This window comes from Gouania willdenowi, chromosome 20 (assembly GCF_900634775.1).
Source record: "Gouania willdenowi chromosome 20, fGouWil2.1, whole genome shotgun sequence".
Taxonomy (NCBI): Eukaryota; Metazoa; Chordata; class Actinopteri; order Blenniiformes; family Gobiesocidae; genus Gouania; species Gouania willdenowi.
The window spans coordinates 8,701,707-8,718,019 of record NC_041063.1 but is presented as its reverse complement, the minus strand read 5'-3'; the positions used below and the strand labels follow the sequence as shown (position 1 = coordinate 8,718,019).

At 43.8% G+C, this 16,313-nt stretch overlaps 1 protein-coding gene and 1 long non-coding RNA gene across 3 annotated transcripts in view; both read left to right on the top strand.

Moving 5' to 3' along the window:
- kcnh2b (potassium voltage-gated channel, subfamily H (eag-related), member 2b) overlaps positions 1 to 16,313 on the top strand; it is a 333,294-nt gene that overhangs the window by 175,803 nt on the left and 141,178 nt on the right. The window lies entirely within an intron of this gene.
- LOC114482184 (uncharacterized) lies at positions 10,781 to 11,923 on the top strand. Its single transcript, XR_003676316.1, has 3 exons — positions 10,781 to 10,815; positions 10,905 to 10,999; positions 11,877 to 11,923. It is a non-coding gene; the product is annotated as an uncharacterized LOC114482184 (long non-coding RNA).

Here is a 16,313-nt window from a genome sequence, read left to right as displayed (position 1 = left end):
TGTCAGCCAATCACAGATCACGTCACTGACCTCTAACTGTCAGCCAATCACAGATCACGTCACTGACCTCTAACTGTCAGCCAATCACAGATCACGTCACTGACCTCTGACAGTCAGCCAGTCACACACAGGGTTACTAACCTCTGACTGTCAGCCAATCACAGGCAGAGTTATTGACCTTTGACAGTCAGCCAATCACAGACAGGGTTACTGGTGGGCTCTGATGGTCAGATATACAGTAACCTCCCAGCACGCATCACTACCCTCTGTTTCCTCACAATAATAATGTTTGACTGTGTGCGTGTGTGGGTGTAGTTGATGGTGATTGGTCGGAGTGGTCGGGATGGTCACAGTGCGATGTGGAGTGTGGGGGCGGAGTCAGTCAGAGGAACCGCAGTTGCTCGGCTCCGCCCCCTAAGAACGGAGGACGTGAATGTGAGGGAATGAGTCGACAAAGTCAGAGCTGTAACACACGGCCATGCACGGCACACACAGGCACACAGACAGGTGAGGATGTGAGGTTTACACACATACACACACACACGCACACATTGACTGAGTGACTGACTGTGTGTGTGTGTGTGTGTGTGTGTGTGTGTGTGTGTGTGTGTGTGTGTGTGTGTGTGTGTGTGTGTGTGTGTGTGTGTGTGTGTGTGTGTGTGTGTGTGTGTGTGTGTGTGTGTGTGTGTAGGCTGTGCTGCAGACATGGTCCTGGTCACAGAGGAGGACTGTAGGGCTGGTAGATCTGAACCCTGTCCTCCAACTTGTTCACAGCTCAGCCTGAACTACAGCTGCTCCTCAGGATGTGTTCAGGGTAGGAGCGACATCATCACACGCCATCATAAAACGCCCTCAATCTGTAGTCAGTCAGTCATGTGACTGGTTAATAAAGTTGTTACTGACCTGAGCTCAAAAGGTGCGTTCACACTGGATGTGACTTCAATAACTACAGTACCTTAAATTGCCCATGATTAGTCGCTTGAAGATTGTTGCGCTTTTTAGTCCTTGCTCCAGTGAGAGTGCTGCACTGAGAGGGCTGCACACTTCTTCTACAGCGACATGTACTTACGGTTTAAATGCTCAACTTATGCAGTTACTAAAGGATGAGTTGATTGAAAATATACTTATTTTAAATCTAAATAGCTGTAAACGTGCAGCCGTAGAGGAAGTGTGCAGCCCTCTCAGTGTAGCCTCCGGCTTTGCAGACACACCTTTCTATGACCGAGGGAGTGACGTAGGGGAGAAAACTCAAGTCGCGATACAGCGTCACTCAAAGTTGCTTGAAAAGTTCTAATTAATCAACTTTGAGTGGCTTGTTGTGTGACCTAGTCACTGAAATCGTGCCTGTCGCCTCTGTTGAAGGGAGGTTGCTCGACGTTGCATTTACATTGATTTTAAATGTAATCGAGGCACTGAAGTTGCTGAAGTAGCATTCGGTGTTAACGCACCTTTACAACATCAGCACCAGTTTAATCACTCCGTCTGGACTTACTCTTCTCCTTCAAGTTCAAGATCTTCTTCCTCTCATCTTCTCTGTCCTCAGACCAATGTTCTGCATCTTCTCACTGGACTTCCTGATTTCGCTCCATCCTTGGAATGTTACCCTACAATTCTCCTACACACATCTTGTCTCTCTGCCTTTTCTACCAAACTTGTCCAGTAGGAGCCGTCTGATTGGCTCGTTCTTCCTCTTGTTCCTTTTGCTTACTCTCAGTAAACACCTGAACATCCTCAGCTCTGAACCTCCAGGTTAACCTCCTGTCCACTGATCCCCTGCTGTCCTGTAGACCTGCACATGAAGCTGCACCTTCTGTCACAGATTCATTGAAGCTGATGATCTTTGCAGGCTGTCGTTGTCCAGATGGGCGTTTCCTTCAGGATGGTCGATGTGTCAACTCCAGCCAATGTGTGTGTTTGTGGGAGGAGCAAACGCTGCTGCCAGGACAGATGGTTCGAATGTCTGAGTGTGGGACATGGTGAGAATCACAGCTCTATATCTACTGATGGTCTGAGCATGTGCACACCTAAAGAAAGATGTTTGTTATCCACTCTCAGTCTGTGCAATGGGGGCAGAATCAGCTGTGACACATCTGGCTGTGTGGCCTCCTGCCATTGGTCAGCATGGTCCTCCTGGTCAGCATGTGACGTTGCTTGTGGTTTGGGTTTACAGCAGCGCTACAGGTGAGCCTCTTTAACCTCTTAAGCCCCAGCCTTTTTTCACTTAAAATCCCATACCCATGACAAATAACATTTTTCTAAGCTTCTACAAGACCGACATGGCTAATTTTTGTTCAGATTGAATTGGGACCCTTAGTGGTTACAGATTATGTGGAATTTTGGAAATATTTGATACTGAGTGACAATAGATTATGTTTTGAATACAGAAATCTGTAGTCCATCTAAAAAAAACTGGGGATTTACACCAATATAAAGCCAAATGTCATGGTCAAAGGCTGTAAAAGCAGAAATAATTGAACTAATGTATGGATGTATCAACTGCAGCAAGTTTGGTGATAATAATAAACGTTAGGGCAAAGATACACGTTTTTGTACAAAAAAGTTCAGGCTAAAGACCACTTTGCCACAACTGTGCTTTCCACAAATTTGGAAACAAGCATGTAACTGTAATATGTCATTCAAATAGATTCCAATCATTATTAGTCTTATGTTTGACCACTAGATGTTGCAATTTGGCTTGAAATAAACACATATTAAACACATATAAACACATATTCATTCTTATTTAGGTTTTTGCTGTGCCATGCGTAATGCTAATTTTGGTTCCACTCTTTGGTGTCCAGTTCAGCAATGCTTTGGCCAATCAGAATGATTGACAGTGTTGGAAAGCTGAGAGCCTGTAGACATTGGTGATATCAAATGATGGGAGTGGGAGTGGCTTTAGCCCTAGCCAATCAGAGCTGGTTAAAGGAGGGACCGGCCATTTTACGCACAAGCGCTAAGCGCTCATTGGATGGATTTCTTGGCTAAGAAGTGCTCAGATGTGTGCAATGGTGGTGTCTATCTGATGAACACAATTTGGATTTATCAAAATATGGAGTTTTATGCCCATTGGAGCAACTTTTAATAAGAAACAACAAATCCCTTCAACCTTGAACAAGGACAACTTGTCAGTTTGTCCACTGAGACTACAGTACAACCAGAAGTGGCCAAAGACCTTCTCTGCGTCTACAGGATATAAGAGGAGGTAGATCAAGCTTTAGAGCAAGAGCTCCTGGAAGCAGATAGACCATCTGCACACTTTCATGACACAATGGCAAAGAAGAAACTGAAAATATTCTCTGACATCAGAAAGTAGCCATCGAGCCATGACCATGCCAAGGAGGTGATCCTAAAGGCTGAGAGGACCCTATTAGACCAGATGATCCTTGTTGCCAGACATTTGGAGAAGAATGTTTTTCCAGCAGAGATTATCCCAGAACCATCAGCAACCATCATTGATGAGATGAGTTCAGAAACCAAAGGGGAACAGCATCCAGTAGTAGAGAAAACTACTCTACATCCTTCCAACAAGACAAGGCTCATCATGTTCCTGGTAGATTAATGAATGGAAAGCAGAAGTTAAAGGACAAGGTGTGGTTTGGTGATCTTGACGCAGAGCTGTTCACATTTGACAAACAGCAGTGGAAATAGGTTTCAGAGCTCGGGCCTCACAAGAAGAAGCAGAATCTGGCTACAAGTCAGTTGTCATTACTGCTGAGGAAACAGACGTCATGGTCCTGTGTCTGGGTAAAAAGCTCATGTCCCATACGTGTGGAACGAAGAACTGGACCAGATTCATTGACAATCACCAAACGAAGCCTGTGTACTGGGAGGTAGTGTCCGTGAAGCCTTGATTGGTATGTATACCGTATCAAGATGAGAACCCTTAAGCAGGTGAAGTTGAATAAGACCATCGTGATGCTTTCTAGGAACTAGGTATCTACAGAACTGTTCCAGAAGCTACAGGAGATCACCTTCCACATGTACCTGCCTTCTTCGTACATAACTAAGGTGAATAAGCTTTGGTCAGAACCCTTTCTGTGTCACACGTGGAGAAGTGGATACAAGTCAACTCCCTCCTTGTGAGGACTTCCTCTTCATGCATGTCCTCCGTACCAGAGTCGGAAGAACCAGCCTTTGTTCCAAGCCCAGGAGATGTGGTTGGACAACTGATGAGGACATCAAGTTAGAGCTGTTGACTGAATATGTGGCTAACCTGCTCCAGATGTTGTTCTCCAGTTACTCGCTTGCAATTGTGTGACTCATGCAAACCACCTCAGATGTTCTGCAGTAACTTGTCATGAATGTATGGACAGGTCTATGGGGGGCCTAATAACATTAGACTATTTGTTCCTACATGAAGTAACATGTTCAAGGGTTTACAATCATGCTAAATACTGTGGATGTGTGTCTTAGTTTGTCTTTTTATTTTAGTGAGCAGGTCAAACTTAATGTTTAATATTGAGTCTAAACTGTGTGGTATTACTGCATGTCCAACAACCCATGACAATGAGCAGAATAACAAACTGTGCTCAAGTATTGTATTTGCATGGTTTGAATTAAACATTGTGACTATTACTGCATGAATTTGTTAAAGTTTTGCCATTCCTGCTGCAAATTTGCCATTTCAGATTTTTTGGGGTATTTTCCAAAGGGTATAACTCTATTAAGCTGTCAGTCTGTAAGGACTATCACATCAAAACATAAACATGAGACATATAGCAAGTTCCAAATACCAAAGGGAAATAGTCACCCCCAGGTGGTACTGATATCCCAAATCTGGGGTTTAAGCTGATGGACTAAATCTTCTTTTGTTTTTTTGTCACTTCTCTGCTGGTCTGTGGTTGGTCAGTGAGTCCATAACCTTCATAGTTTCTATCTCCAGGTCTCCTGTGAACCCAACAGGTCCAATCAGAGTCCAGCCCTGTCCAGGAGACTCCTCTGAGAGCCGCCAATGCTCCAAGCCTTGCCCATATGGTGTGTCCCAGCGTTCATGATCCGATCTATGACGAGCAGCTTCAAAGCATCACAGTGTGTTGTTAATGTGTCTGAGCAGATATTTGGAGCACGTGGAGCAGCTGGTCTGACTGCAGTAAAACCTGCTTCAACCACGTCACGATGTGGGACTGAGACGAACGTTTCTATAATTGCAAACATCAGCATATCCAGCCTCACATCCAACATCAGCTCATCCAGCCACATACGCAACCTCACCCTCAGCCTATCCAACTGACCCCCATCACATCCAACCACACACACGTCATCCATCCTGTGTGTGCAGCAGTGGAGAGGAGGTTGAGCCGTGCAACACTGTGCGTGCCCAGGTGACACACAAAATGCACATGCAAGACACATGCGCACACTAACACCCGCACACACAAACACAGGCATGCACACACACGCACACACATGCACAAACGCACGCACGCGCATGTACACGTGCACAAACAGGCATGCACAGTCACGCACAAACACACACTTACACAAAAGCACGCATGCACAAACACCCACATGCAAACATGCACAAACTCACACACAAAATCACACGCACAAACACATGCATGCACACATGTACACATTCACAAACTTAAAAGCACCCAAACTCACACACACACACGTGCACACACGCACATTTGCACGCACACACACTCACAGACACGTACACACACAGGTAATTCCTTCCTGACCCTAGCAGAGCAACCCTATGGTTATGGTTTTCCCAGTGGACGGGGGCTGGTCCGACTGGTCCAGGTGGTCTCCTTGTTCGTCCCAGTGTGGTTCTGGTGAGCAGACCAGAGACAGACTCTGCAATTCTCCTGCTCCTCAACATGGGGGCCTGAGCTGCCCTGGGCCTCACATTCAGAGCAGGGACTGTAACTCTCAGCCGTGCTCAGGTACACATACACTGTGTGTGTGTGTGTGGTGTGTGTGTGTGTGTGTGTGTGTGTGTGGTGTGTGTGTGTGTGTGTGTGTGTGTGTGTGTGTGTGTGTGTGTGTGTGTGTGTGTGTGTGTGACACTTCACTCCTCTCTGTTCTCAGGTGTGTGTCCACAGGGCATGGTGTACCTGACCTCAGCCCAGTGCCAGGCCCAGGGTGGGGCTTGTCCTCGGCTGTGCCTGGACGTGACGTCCTCAGAGGTGGAGTGTACCACAGGCTGTTACGATGGCTGTCACTGCCCTCAGGGACTGTTCCTGTTCAACAGCAGCTGTGTGTCTGTAGCACAGTGTCCCTGTTACCACCAGGGGGAGATATACCCCGCTGGAACTAGCCTCCTGGTCGACGCCTGCAACAACTGGTAATACCTGAACATGACTGTAAGAGGTGGCAAAAGTACTAGTCTTCAGTACTCAAGTAAAAGCATAGATACTTGAATAAAAAAATTATGGGTTAAAGTAAAAGTATTGAAGTTGCTCCTTACTTGAGTAAAAGTAAAAAGTACATGCCACTAATTCTACTTAAGTATAAAAGTAAAACAAATGCCCCTTCAATATTAAGACAGGGGCTTTAAACCAACAAATTTCAAATATTTGATTTTTTTTAAGAACTTGTAGAATACTGGTACATGGAAACAAGTTAAATCTGTTACCTTTGAACACCTGGAGAATATAGCACACATAATAAATACAATTTGTAGAAAAAATGTGTCAAGAAAAAAAAATGGCAAATGCCCAGAGCAGCTTGAGTTTAACATTTTTAAAAAACTTGAAAATGTTCGCTATAAAACTAAGAGACCTGCCTAATAGAAAAAAAAAAACTCATACTACCAAATTTTTTCATTTATCCTCAAGAGAATTCATGTTCTCCAGGTTTGTGGAATGGAGACGTGTCCTTTTTGGTGTAAAAATGAGTCGCGCTGCTAAAAAGCTTTTCACAAGCAGCGGTAGCGGTTGTTGGTTTGAGTCTTTTTACGTCATGACGTCATCTTCGAAGGTCTTAAAAGTAACGAGCTCATTTTTAAAATGTAAGGAGTAGAAAGTACAGATATTTGTTTAAAAAAGTAAGAAGTCGCCAAAAAATTTTACACTCTACAGATATTAGAAAAATCTACTTAGTCCAGTAACAAAGTAATTTGTACTTTGTTACTACAAAGTAATTGTACTTTGTTACTTGTCACCTCTGATGACTGATGTGTTTAAGTGTTAATGACTTTATTAAAACTCCTGCAAACTGTTTGTTCTGATCAGTACGTGCACTGATGGGAGAATGGTGTGTGGGACGCGTCTCTGTCCTGGTAAGTATATGGGACACTGGTTCTCTGAGGGTTCCTCCCTGTGTCTGTGTCTACACTAATAACCACTGGTTTGTTCCTCAGTGGACTGTAACTGGAGCATCTGGACCCAGTGGAGCTCATGCAGCAGAACATGTGACGTGGGAGTGAGGAGGAGGTACCGTTCAGGAACCAATCCAGCTCCAGCGTTTGGAGGCCTTCCCTGTAGTGGAGACAGAGTGGGCATCGACTCCTGCAGCATTGAGCCCTGCTTTGGTCAGACACTGACACACAGATACTCACACTGTACAGATTAATAGCAAATATTATTGACAATGTGCTTTTAACAGTAAAACAGCTCAGCCTGTCCTCCAGTTAGAATAAGTAGCAAATAATCAATCTACTTTATTCACACATAGCAGCTCAAAATTAGGCCAGTACCCCGAAATGAATGAATAACTTTCATTCATTTTATTTTCTTTGCATCTATTTGACATTATGGGGAGAATCCGATGTAGCTAAATAAACTGTTTATTAAAGTGTAACTAAAACCCAGGTTTTGTCTGACCTGTCACTAGGGGGAGACATTTTTAAAAAGCCTTGATTTTGTGCGTGGTTCCTGGATCAGTTAAGCCACACCCAATCTATACTATAAAATCTCCAAAGAACAATCTATTCTATGCTAACTAGCTACTCAATACTCACTATAGCTCTCTATTCACTAGTCTCTCAGTCCAACCTACTCACACTGATTGTAGAGTCTACAGGTGATAGTTTTTATAAAAGAGGCGGAGTTAACAGTGACACACAATGGTCCAATGATGTCAGAGAATCTCGTTCACAGCCAGGAGCAACATTCAATTGTAATATCCTGGTCGCTAGTCACTCTGACATATTAGAATAAAATACGACTAATGTAAATAGTTGGAGAATCAATAAACAGCACCCACTATATACACAATACATTTGATTTCAGCAGAAAAAAAGAGGTCTTGGGCTTTAGTTACTCTTTAAAGTCAGGGTAAGTGAGGAAATAAACACACATTTTAATCAATAAGTAATATTTTAGACAAAGAAAAAATCTGTGTGCAATCAAAGAGATAAATATTTGAATAATGAGCAAAGACAATCACAAACCTTGTTTTTTGTTTTGGAATTTTCCCTTTATTGAGACGTTATGAGTGAGACCTTATTTAACATTGTTACACATTGTTTCAGTTCATCTGAGCTGCTCCATCAGTTCATACTGTGGAAGTGTCAGTGAACTCTTTTTAAAAAAAAAATACTTTATTGCATTAATTAACAACCCAAAATGTCATTTTCAGAGACAGCTGTCATCAAAAGTATACTGCATTTGTTATATATATATATAAAAACTCTTCCTCACCCTCCGCGGGCGGTCTCTTTTTTCCTCCAAGCTCAGGTCCTCTACCAGAGGCCTGGGAGCTTGAGGGTTCTGCACAGTATCTTTGCTGTTCCTAGAACTGCACTTTTCTGGACCGAGATGTCTGATGTATTTCCTGGGATCTGCTGGAGCCACTCCTCCAGTTTGGGGTTACTGCCCCGAGTGCCCCAATGACCACGGGCACCACTGATGCCTTCACCCTCCAGGTTTTTCTCCAACTTTTCTCTGAGCCCCTGGTATTTCTCTAGTTTCTCGTGTTCCTTTTTCCTGATGTTGCAGTCACTCGGTATTGCTATGTCAACCACAACGGCTTTCCTCTGCTCTTTGTCCACCACCACAATGTCTGGTTTGTTCGCCATTACCATTCTGTCCGTCTGTATCTGGAAGTCCCACAGGATCTTGGCTCGGTCATTCTCTACCACCTTTGGAGGTGTTCCCACTTTGACCTTGGGTTTTCCAGCCCATACACTGCACAGATGTTCCTGTACACTATACCAGTCACTTGGTTATGGCGCTCCATGTAAGCTTTCCCTGCCAGCATCTTACACCCTGCAGTTATGTGCTGGATTGTCTCATGGCCTCTTTGCACAGTCTACACCTGGGGTCTTGTCTGGTGTGATAGATCTGGGGCTCTATTGCTCTGGTGCTCAAGGCCTGCTCCTGTGCAGCCATGATGAGTGCCTCTGTGCTGTCCTTTAGTCCGGCTCTTTCTAGCCATTGGTAGGAATTCTTGATATCCGCCACTTTCAGTTATGTTTCAGTGGTACATCCCATGTAGGGGCTTGTCCTCCATGACGGAACCTCCAGCACCTCATCTTCTGTTCCCCTGTTATATATATATTTATATATAACAGACAAAACAAAACAAAAATAAATAAATAATTAAATTAGGGATAAATCAAAACAGTGCCTTTTTGGTACACATCCTTTGATGAAATTATGTAATTGTGTAGTTTACTTAGTCTATTTTCAGAGTAAACTCTATTGATGTTTGGCAAGTTAGTAATTTTTAATGTCATTTTTTCATCATCTAAAGTTTGTTCTAGCGTTCTCAACCAACGATTTATTTTTAGTGAGATGTGTTGTTTCCATGTCCTTGTCACCTGCGTCATAGCTGCAACACACAAAACAATAACAAAGTGGGATATCTCCCTTGTTTATTATTAATAATACATGTATGCTTAAAAGGTGTTTCTAATGTCAGGGTTTGATTTAGTTCAAAGATATCTGTCACTGCCTTCTCAACCTCTTTCCAGAATGTGCTCAGAGTAGGGCGTGTAAGAAGAACATGTACTGTATATAACTGGCAGTGGCTATCTGTACGATTGCCGTATCAATATTCCGACATTCTATCTGTACACAGCGCCCCTATTTGGCCAGTTTAGGTTATGTGATAGGTCAGTCATTGGCTAGTTTAGGTAGCGTGACTAAGACTAAACCTTACCCCAAACGTAACCCTAATCCTAAAAATTGTTGCAATATTGGGTTATAACTTAATCCTAACCCTAACCCTAAACCTAACCCTAAAACGCTACGTACGTACCAATAGCACCGGAGGTTACACTTTCGATATAATTTGCTTTTTCCTCTCCAACATTTAGTGCCATGAGCGGTAGGCTGTGATAAAGTCCCTCATGCTCACCTTCCATGCAAATTATTAAAGTATTTGGAGAAAGTCGTCTTTAGGTTTCTATGCAGAAGTTTTTCCATTCCTCTACCTCAAAGCTAATGTCAGTGAACTCAATGATAAAGTATTCAGTCTGTGAGGGTAGCTCAGATCTAATAAACACATTTCTGTCATGTCTGAAGTGTATTTGAAGTGCTCTAATCATGTGTGTGAAGGGCTGGTGGGGCAGTGGGGACCCTGGTCAGACTGCTCAGTGACATGTGATGGAGGGTACCGGAGCCGGACCAGAGGACCGATCCGTACTCACGGCACAGCTCATCAGTTCAGTGCCTGTAACCTGCAGCCCTGTGGTACCACTGCCTCTATCTATTAATGAGTTTATATTAGTGGGATTCGATCAATGTCCTCATGCGTGTGTGTCTGTGTGTCCTGTCTCAGCTACAGACAGAGTGTGTCCTTCAGGACAGCAGTGGACCCAGTGTGGGTCAGGTCCAGTGTCCTGTATGGATCTGACCATGGACATCAGCAGGAAACTGTAGTGAAGGATGTCAGTGTGTCCAAGGGATGGTGCAGCAGGTACACACACACACACACACACACACACACACACACACACAGAGGTTTCATGTTCAGACCTAATGCTTATGCTAACACTGTGTTCTCAGGACGGTGTGTGTGTGTCTGAGAAGGACTGTCGCTGCTACGTTGATGGAGCCCAGTACCAACCAGGAGACACAGTGTCTACAGACTGTAACAACTGGTCAGTTACTGGGACTCAGTGGGCTGTGTGTGAGCATAGAGAACTGATAGAAAAACTAAATATGGGGCCATTATGTAACAAAAACTATTTATGTGTGTCTGTACCTTGATGTGTTTTTCATATCCGTGTGTGTAGAATTAGGATTTGTAAAGACCCTCCAATGAGAGGCCAACTCCACACAACACTTTTTTAACTTAAATTTTTTGTAACTCATAAGTCAGATACGTTATAGATGTTATATAATAAGACACACGTCCATAAGACACGTTGTTTGCCAACCAAACCACCGGCAAAAACGCAGAAGAGGAAATGATTGGAGGGTCTGTCACTGGGTACCAGCGACAAACTGCTGGTTTCTAACAGTCTAAAAAGTTACAGATGTTATTCACCAATGTGTTCCAGAAGTCCACATCAGAATCAGAATCGTGTTTATTGCCAAGTACAATTACATATACAAGGAATTTGTCTTGGTGTATGGGTGTGAAGAAAAAAAACAAGGCTAAAATAACAAGTACTTAAATAAATAAAATATGAGAAGCAATTAACAATATATAAAGTACAATTTAAACACAAAATGTACAAATGTACACATGCACAGAGACGGCCAGTATAATGCCCCGATTTGATGACACATACAGATGCTAATACACACGGATCAAGGTAAGACACACAGATAAGATTATACACACTTCGTTTTCTTCTTCTTTCTTCTTCTTCTTCTTCTTCTTCTTCTTATTCTTCTTCTTCTCTCTTCTTCTTCTTCTTCTTCTTATTTCTTCTTCTCCTTCTTCTTCTTCTTCTTCTCTTCTTCTTCTTCTTCCTTTCCTCTTCTTCTCTTCTTCCTCTTCCTCTTCCTCTTCTTCTTCTTCCTCCTCAGCACGTGTGAACGAGGGAGGCTGGTCAACTGCTCCCAGTTGATCTGCTCGGTAGGTTTACACAAGATTAACAAACCACCTCTTTACTGTCATACTGCATTTTAACAAAGTCCTCCTCCGTGTGTGTGTGTGTGTGCGTGGTGTGTAGACCAGACCCAGTGGTCCGTGTGGACTCCCTGGGGTCAGGTTCCAGGTCATGTGGAGCAGGTCTCCAGTCTCGATACCGGTTCTGTCCCAGTCCTCAGCATCTCTGTACTGGACATCACAGAGAGGACAGAGTGTGTCTGAATGCTGCCTGCGACCGTGAGTTGGTCTATTAATGTTCATCTATCACTGTGTGTCAGAGATTTGTGTTTTATTCTTGTTTTTAAAGACCCTGAGGTTTCCTCGACCTGCCACTAGGGGGAATTAAAAAAAGCCTTGATTATGGGCTGGCTCCTGGATTAGTTAAATTTCTGGCGACCCTAAAGATGTTTTTTTTTAGAATTAGCTTTTGATCATGTTTTTTATACTGTACTACAAATACAGAGTAGCCAGGATTAGTGACAAGTTGTGCCAGGTCAGATATTTTTTATATAAAATTATAATTATAACTTAAAATTATATAAAGAAAAATAAATAAATAAATAAAAAAATAAACTACATTAATGTTTGACAAAATGAAAGTATATAATACAGATTGTGTGTTGTTTCAATTTGAAAAAGCATAATAAAAATTTATAATATTATTTTATTTTTATTAATTACTATTTTTCTCTCATCTCTCTTTGTTATTTAAATTATTCCATTTTGTTTCTCAGTTCCATTATTGGTTCTCTTCACTCAGGATTCTCAGGTTCTGATGATGTTCTGTATCACTAATGTTGACAGTAACTGGTTCTATCTTCCTTACCTCTGTGTTGATTAGGTGAGGAGGCTGGAGTCCATGGACCCCCAGGAGCGTGCTTAAGCTTGTGGTCGGGGGTGAGGAGCAGAAGGAGGAGCTGTGACAGTCCCAGTCCAGAGGGGGGGGGCAGCTACTGTGAGGGTCTGAGAGCAGAGGTGTCAGTGTGTAACCCTGACCACTGTCCAGGTAGGTGGAGGGGTGTGTGTGTGTGTGTTGTGTGTGTGGAGGTGATCAGTGTGTGTGTGTGTGTTCAGTGGCTCCATGCTCCCTGGTCCCAGGAACCATGTCAGCAGCTGTGGACCCTCATTGTCCACGCCTCCTGTGACGACCTGTCAGTGAGTGTACCAATGTTTCACCAATCTACTGACTGACAGATTGTTTTACTCACACTTTTTATTTTGGGACCATAATTTCCGGACTATTGATTGAACCTAAATATAACCACACCCACTAAATTTAATATATATTATATATATATATATATATATATATATACAGTATATATCATATACACACTGTACATGTCTATATGCTGCAGAAAGAGTAAACATATTGAAAATGTCGGTGCTATTGGCACGGTTACCAAAGTACACGTTGCGTGTGTCTGACCCTCTTCCTCCTCCTCCTCTTCCTCAGCACTGTGCGTGGCACTGTGCTCTGGCTGCTACTGTACGGCGGGGGAAGATCCTCTCAGCCAATGGGACGGTCTGTGTGAAAGAGAGGAGTGTCCTTGTCTGGACCTGAACACTGGACTCAGGATGGAACCAGGAGAGAGAACCACCACCTCAGACGGATGCAAACAATTGGTCAGAACAATTGTGACAAGCTCTCTGATGGCTGCTACTGCTTCTTTAGGACGTAGAAATACGTTTTATCTTATCATATCAGCGAGTAAAACAACTGCTAAAGTTATCCGTCAAGGTGTTCAAACATATGACGCTTTACAACAGAAGGTTTGAGGCCCTGATTGATCACGTGACTGTGGACATAAATGAAGTTGATCTGATGGACAGACTGTATTGAATCATTGATGGAATCAGACTTTTCTGTGTCCAGTACTGTGATAGTGGGGAGGATCAGCTGCACCACAGAACCCTGTCCTGGTAGGTAACTCCATCCATCCTCATCCATCCTCATCCATCCTTGAGTGTCTCAGCTCTGTAAACAAAACAGCTTCATGTTTTATCTTTCAATCAATGAATGTGTCAGATATGCTACTGAAGTAATGACTAAGCACCATCAAAGGGGGCATGGCTTTGATCTTTAAAGAGGGTTTGATGGTGTGTTCCAGTGTCAGGGGGCTGGTGTGAGTGGTCCGAACTGGACTCCCTGCTCCAGGACCTGTGGGCAGAGTCTGTGTCACGTATAGAAGCTGTAGCTGTCCTGAGGCCAGAGAGGGCGGGCTGCATCATGTTACGGCCAACAGGAAACACAAGGGGGTCGGAGTCCAGATCCAGACTCAGCCCTGCCCCATGATCACCTTCTGTCCAGGTATGAACCACATGATATAGGAGGTGACCGTGGAGTGATCTAAAGGAGTGATAGAGGAGTGAACGGAGGAGTGACGAGGGAGTGATACAGAGGAGTGATAGAGGAGTGACGGAGGTGTGATGGAGGCGTGAGAGTGTGATGGAAGGAGTGATAGAGGAGGTGATGGAGGGGAGTGATAGAGGAGTGATGGAGAGTGATAGAGGAGTGATAGAGGAGTGATGGAGTAGGTGATGGAGGAGTGATGGAGGAGTGATAGAGGAGTGATAGAGGAGTGATGGAGGAGTGATAGAGGAGTGATAGAGGAGTGATGGAGGAGTGATGGAGGAGTGATAGAGGAGTGATAGAGGAGTGATGAAGAAGTGATAGAGGAGTGATAGAGGAGTGATGGAGGAGTGATGGAGGCGTGATAGAGGAGTGATAGAGGAGTGATGAAGAAGTGATAGAGGAGTGATGGAGGGGTGATAGAGGAGTGATGAAGAAGTGATAGAGGAGTGATGGAGGGGTGATAGAGGAGTGATGGAGGAGTGATAGAGGAGTGATAGAGGAGTGATAGAGGAGTGATAGAGGAGTGATGGAGGAGTGATGGAGGAGTGATGGAGGAGTGATAGAGGAGTGATAGAGGAGTGATAGAGGAGTGATGGAGGAGTGATTAGAGGCGTGATAGCGGAGTGATAGAGGAGGGATGGAGGAGTGATGGAGGAGTGATAGAGTGTGATGGAGGAGTGATGGAGGAGTGATAGAGGAGTGATAGAGGAGTGATGGAGGCGTGATAGAGGAGTGATGTAAAGGAGTGGTGGAGTAGGGTGGAGGGGGGATGGAGAAGTGATGTAGACGAAGAGTTATTCTCTCTTCTTGCTTCTTCTTCTTCTTCTTCTTCTTCTTCTTATTCTTCTTCTTCTTCTTCTTCTTCTTTCTTTTTCTTTTTCTTCTTCTTCTTCTCCTACTCCAGTCCATGGTTCCTGGTCTTCTGGTCTCCTGGTCTCAGTGTGAAGGTTGTGATGGATCTTCAACACGAAAACGAGCATGTACCAACCCTCCTGCCAGGTTGGAGGTGTGCCTTGCTCAGGAGCACGACGGCAGACTCGTGCATGTCATGATAACACCACAGAGTGCTCAGGTTAGTAGATGGTTCACTAATAGAAACAACAGTGTGTAAGGTCCACCTCACATCACTTCCTGTCTCTAGACTGTGGTGGGGGTCAGGAGGAACATCTCTGTGGTAGACCTGTCCTCGCTCCTGCTCTGATCTCCATGGAGACACTGAGTGTTTGGACCCCTCCGGGTGTGAAAGGGCATGTGGATGTCCTGGTGACCTCCTGCTGCAGGATGGAGTGTGTGTGAGCAAAGAGGAATGTCTCTGCTCCGCCCCTGGTGGGTGGTCCTCCATCTACCACCATCATTAACACACACACCAACACCACAGGGTGTAGATAACTGAGTTTCTTCAGAGGGATCCTCTACTGTTTCTGCAAATGTGGGCCTGAAATCTTTTAATTATCCTTATTAGTAGATCTATGTCTAACAAAAACACATTATTTTGCACCATATTTGTTTAATTAACTTTAAAAATGGGACACTTTACAGTTTTACAGCCTGTGTTCCGTTGAAGGACTCTCACCCAAACCGACTTCTATCCTCAGGGTTTGTGTCTACAACAGTCCTTAATTACTCTCTAACTTCAGCCACCAGAGTGTGTCAGCGCACTGTTTATGGGAGAGTAAAGGTCCCTTAGGAGAGCTTTTCTTCTCTGCTTCATTGTCTACCACCAAACCTCAGAGTTCGAACTGTCGTCCCCTGTGGTCATAGATTATTTTTAGGGTCACAACTGTTGTTATCCTCTATCTGTGAGCAAAAGAGGTTTACATTGACATATTTCACTTTTCCTGTTGTTTTTTAGAGCAACTACTGTAAAAGCAGCACACGTCATTGTGACTGAAAAAGCTGCTAAATGATCTAAAAATCAGGCTGAACGCTTCACTCCAATAGAAAACAATGGGATGTTTACAGGCAGTGGGGGCCGAGTGACATCATCAATCATGTGATTACATGATGGAGGAACACA